The following is a 5,666-nucleotide window of genomic DNA, read 5'->3' as shown; positions in this document are numbered from 1 at the left end:
GTATTTTCAAAAACATTTTAGACAGATGGTGTGAGCCAAAAGTCTCTTCTACAGGAGCTCATGTGCAACAGGATCTGCAGCCGCTCTCAGTGTGGCACAGGGTAGGCAACAGGTCTCAAACGTTTCCTTGGGAAGGCAATTTGAAGAAAGCCTTCAACAATACTTCGATAATAAATTTGAAGAATGTTTGGATGCACTGGTAAACAGAGGCTCATTCTGCACATGCAGAATAATGCACTTTCAAACTGCTTTCAGTGCTCTTTGAAGCTGTGCGAAATGGCAAAATCCACTTGCAAACAGTTGTGAAAGTGGTTTGAAAACGCATTATTTTGCGTGTATGGAAGGGGCCCGAGTGCTACAGAATGGGAAAGAAGGAAATAAAACTTGCAGGGCCATCTTTCCTGTAACGTCCCCCAAAGATTGCTTCAATCAGCGAATGTAAAACTACTGGTGGTCCAAAGAAGTTCAACCAGAACCAGGGCTTTCTTGACCCTGGCCAGAGCCTGGTAGAATGCTCTTTTATGGGGGAGGCTAGGGCCCTGCAGGATCTATTGTAGTTCCACAGGGCCTGTAAGATGAATCTGTTCTACCAGGCATATGGTTGAGGCAGCTTTGATTAACCCTCCCCCACCAATCTTTTCCATCTTTCAATCAATATTGACCATCAATTTGTCCCTTGACATGTAAGTTCCAATCAAGTGACAAGCTGGAATTAGTTGCCACTTGTATTATTCATGAGATTTCTGTACATTTCTAATTGTTTTTATAATTGTTGTATGCTGCTCCAAGCTCAAAAGGGAAAGGGCGCAATATTAAGACAAATAAATCAAGTAAGCAGGGGTCCTCCGTCTTGCTGAACCTGTGAGAATGTTTGGATTTTAAAAACAATTAGAGGACACCACCATAAAATGGCTAGCAAAGTTTGTATATACATGAATGTAGGACTGGGCAACTGCAAAATCGCTGTCCTAAGGACTGGGACCACTCACAAAATGTTGGGAGGTTCCAAACCAAGCATCCTCCTGTCAGGGAGGCAGCTGTTCCTGAATCAATACTCCCTAAAGACCCAAAGGCCTAAGCGTTATTGATTTCTCCAGTGACTCTTGGCCAAAGTATGATAGCCTCAGTTTAGCTTCTACAGCGAGTTCAGGCTTGATTTGATCTAAAACTCACTTATTTGTTTCATTCTAGCTGTCCACAGTATCTACAAAACACCTTCAACATCACATTTCAAATGACTGGGGATTGGTGCAGCAACAATTGACGTCACACTTGTTGATGTCACAACTCACGACTCCACACAAATAGCCTCTACAGTTTTGTAGGGGTCTTTTTGGCTCCATTTCTGAGCAGGTATGGAATTTGGAAAGACTTTACCAGCCATCTACTCCCCACAGCACCACCACCCCCAATCCACAGTATTACCAAAATCCAGGTGGAGCCTGATATTCTTCTGGAATTTCCACTTATCTCCAGACCACAGAGGTCAGTTTCCTGGGGAAAAAATGGCAGATTTGAAGAGTACTTTATGGCATCACCTTCCCGCTGAGCTCACTCCTCTATGCATACTCCATCCTTCCCAGGTACTGGGAACAGAGGTTGTTTGTCATTGCCTGCCTCTGTGTAGTGACCCTGATCTCCCATCTAAGTACGAACGAGGACCAACACTGCTTAGCTTCCAAGATCTGATGAGATCAGGCTAGACTGGGCCCTCCAGGTTAGGGTAAGGGTAAAATAGGGGAGGGCAGAAAGATGATTTGGGAGTGAACTGGGAGGATATACACAGTGGTGAGATTCAAATAATGTAACAACCAGTTCCGGTGGTGGGATTCAAATAATTTAACAACTGGCTGTTTACAAGCACCATTTTAACAACTGGTTCTGCCGAAGTGGTGTGAACCTGTTGAATCCCACCATTGGATATGCACCTTATGTATCTCTGTCAAACATTATGTAGTCCTACAGACATTTTCCTGGGAAAGCCCCACTGAAAAACTTACTTACTTCTGGGACTTACTTCTGAGTAGAGACACTGAGGATGGCTCCCTGTGAAACTGACCTCTCTTTCGACATACCTGCCACACAGAGGAATATGAAAGCAATCTCATTCTAAAGAATAAAACCCAAATTACATTTCTTCAGTTGTGTGTTTGAAAGCAGCCTCTTATGCAAGGGAATGTTTACTTAAGCGACCTCCAGATCCCTTTTGGGATGGAGTGCCTTTCCCTTCCTCTCACTGCTGAACAATCGATCTAGCACAGGCTTCTTTCTCCTGTTGAGAAATTTGGAAAGGGAGAGGTAGAAACAAGAGGCTACTAGGAGAACAGCGTGTCATGCACTGACCTACTTTTGGGCCAATCTCACTGCAGGCAGGGCTGCTCTCATGTTGACAACATAAACCTGAGCTGGCAGACTAGGAAATGAGGCAGCCACAAACCACAGCTCCAAAACAGGATTCTAGAATCAACACAGGAGGGAAAATAGAGGAGTAAATGTTTCAAGTCTTTTTCTGACGAAAGGTAATTTCCGGCAGTTTTGATAAGGCTAATAAGATCTCTCAGGGAAGCCTGCTACATTACATCCATAGTCTAGCAACCTGTTTCTGCAATGGTTGAGAGATCCCCCCCCCCCGCCCCCCAAGTCTGCAAGTAGGCTTAAAGCGGCCATCACCTACTTTCACTGGAGATGCGAGAGACTGAACATTGGGCATTCTGTATGCAAAGCAGCAGCTTTGCTAGCATGGTGTAGTGGTTATGAGGCAGCGGTTAAGAAACAGTATGGCATAGTGGTTAGGAGTGGTGGATTCTAATATGGAGAAATTGATTTGATTCCCCGCTCCTTCACATGAGTGGTGGACTCTAATCTGGTGAACTGGGTTTGTTTCCCCATTCCTCCACATGAAGCCTGCTGGGAGACCTTGGGCTAGTCACAGGTCTCTCAGAACTCTCTCAGTCCCACCTACCTCACAAGATCTCTGTTGTAGGGTGGGGAAGGGAAGATGACTATAAGCTGTTTTGAGACTCCTTAAAGGTACAGAAAAGAGGGTTATAAAAATCAATTCTTCTTCTTTTTCTTCTTTTCTTTTTCTTCTTTTCTTTTTCTTCTTTTTGTTCTTTTTGTTCTTCTTGTTCTTCTTGTTCTTGTTCTTCTTGTTCTTCTTGTTCTTGTTCTTCTTGTTGTTCTTCTTGTTCTTCTTCTTGTTCTTCTTCTTGTTCTTCTTCTTGTTCTTCTTCTTGTTCTTCTTCTTGTTCTTCTTGTTCTTCTTCTTCTTCTTCTTCTTCTGTGTGATCCTTTCCCCGGTGTAAGATCCAGCATTCTGCTTGTCATGAAGTTTACCCAGGGAAGTCTTCTGATATTACAAGATGATCCCTTTGGCTATCAAATTATCTCTATGAATTCCAAGCACTTCATAATTGAATGCAGAGGACTATATTCCAGAATTAGGATCTGGTAAAAAGACAAAGAAAGATAAATCCTGCTTATGTTTGAAAAACAAAGTTGCACGAGAAAGCTGCATGTGATACAGAAGTGGAAAATGAGTAGATCTGAATGTCAGAAAGTTACTGAAGTGTTAACAGTGACCAAATCCTTTTGTGATACTGACAAAGAAGCAGCACACAGAAGTTAAGCTGTGGATTCATACGAAGTGTCTAACCAGTTGGCCTTTAAGGGTCAATTCTGATTCTTTTAAAACAGTGAGCCTGCCAGAATTTTAGTGGGATATTTTTGGAACTAAGCTCTTAGAAGTTCTACCTAGAGTCCCGCCAGCTGTATAGTGAGAAATTCCTGGAGATTTGGGGCTGGGGGCTGGTTAGGCATATTTGAGGAGAGGAGGGATGAGGTATAGTACCATAGAGCTCACCCTCCAACTCAGCCATATTCGCCAGGGGAACTGATTTGTGTAGTCTGGAGATCAGTTGTAATTCCAGATCTCGTGACCCCCAACTAGATCTTGGCAACCCCAAACACTTCCTGTTTTACTGTTGGGAAGTTGAACAGCATTTGGAGAGCTCTATTGCCAATATGCCTTGATGAAAATAACTGACTGATTGGCTAATTAGTTGGCTAATTAGTTGGATAATATTTGAAAACCAATTGGATAATCATTTGATGAATAATTGATGATCAACTTTGTAAATGCATTTGGCTTTTAAAATTGCACTGGAGATCAAGTTCTAGAGAGTGCTGTAAGAGTTCCAGTGTCAAATGGGGATCTAGGAGACCCAGGTTTAAATCTGTGGGCCAGGCACTGTGGGCCAGGCACTTTTGCAGCAGTCTGAAAATACGTGGGACAAAATTACAACACAACCACTATGGCACTACCAGGTGGCAATAATATGGAACAAAAACCTGGTATGGAACATTCCCTGGGTTGTATCTCTTTTCTCTGATACAGACAGATACAACACCATATGCAATGCATTAATGACTGTTCCTCTTCTGAAGCTGCAAATAAATCTTAGGGTCTATTTCCAGTTCCACCTTCCCATCACAAAGTTGGCAGAGCCAAATATTATGAATAGCAATGAAATGTGCGTAAATATTTCCCAGTGGGGGGAAAATGAGTGAATTGAAAATAGCAAAGAGACCATGCTTAGATTTTTGACACAGATTGACTTTCAGAAGTGTTTTCTGGTTTCCCTGGGAAGATGAGTTTCAAACAATGCCTTCTCAAGAGTTTTGCTTCTCCTTTCCGTCTGACTCTCCAGGTAAGCAAGAGTCTGGCTGCTGTACTCGGCATGGTGGGGGATCAGGCAGCTACTGAGTAACAGACCCAGCTACATGACCTGCCAAAGCATGCCAGAAGATTTTCCTAATGATGGATGATCTGAAAGAATTTTGCATCCCATTCTGGTCTGAACCAAAATGAATCCCCGCAGCTGTTATGACTGATGCAGTAGGCTACTGCAGGGAAATGGAACTACTGATACATCCACGGGTGCATTGATACTTAACTGCAGACCACAGCAATGATTTTGTGGAGAAAATGTCTTACACATGTTCCAACTTGGGCTCTTGGTGGGGCAGAGGATAACTGGCTGACTGGATATAGGTGCCTCCCTGAAAGAGAGAATGGTTGCCTTGAAGCAGGTAGTGACATGTCCTCTGCTAAAGAAATCTACTCCAGATCCAGGAGAGTTGAATAACTATTGCGCATGGTGGTTGAATTCTATTCTATTCATTTACATTTATTCCCCTCCCTTTTACCACAGTCCTTTTTGCCCCCCCCCACCTGTTGTTACTGCTTGCCACTCAGCAGTCAATCGTTTATATAAACAGTGAGCAAATAATTCAGCTGGAAATGATAAACAAAGCACCATATTTTTGTTTCAAAAGTCATTCCATTTGGAGTTGAAATCCTGTCAGTGTTATTTCATACAGGCACTTTTCCACACATCTCTATGGGAGGCAAACTTTCCTATAAACCCCATTGCACTATCAGACCTGACCATTCATGATCCTAGGAATCATCTCACCTACCTTATGACTATGGGACCTTTTCCTGGTATTTTTCAGGTTCAGGTTTAATAGACCCAGAAATTTTTGAACCCTCCCTTTCAAAGCCAAATTTCCATCTTGGCTTTTTGGGAAGGTTTTTCTTTTGAAAATATTCAGGCCTATTATATCTGAACCCAAGGATTTTCTGCTGCCTTCAAGCTCCACAT

The sequence above is a fragment of the Sphaerodactylus townsendi genome, linkage group LG14, assembly GCF_021028975.2.
Source record: "Sphaerodactylus townsendi isolate TG3544 linkage group LG14, MPM_Stown_v2.3, whole genome shotgun sequence".
Classification (NCBI taxonomy): Eukaryota; Metazoa; Chordata; class Lepidosauria; order Squamata; family Sphaerodactylidae; genus Sphaerodactylus; species Sphaerodactylus townsendi.
The sequence above is the reverse complement of the archived record's forward strand: the minus strand, read 5'-3'. Positions refer to the sequence as shown.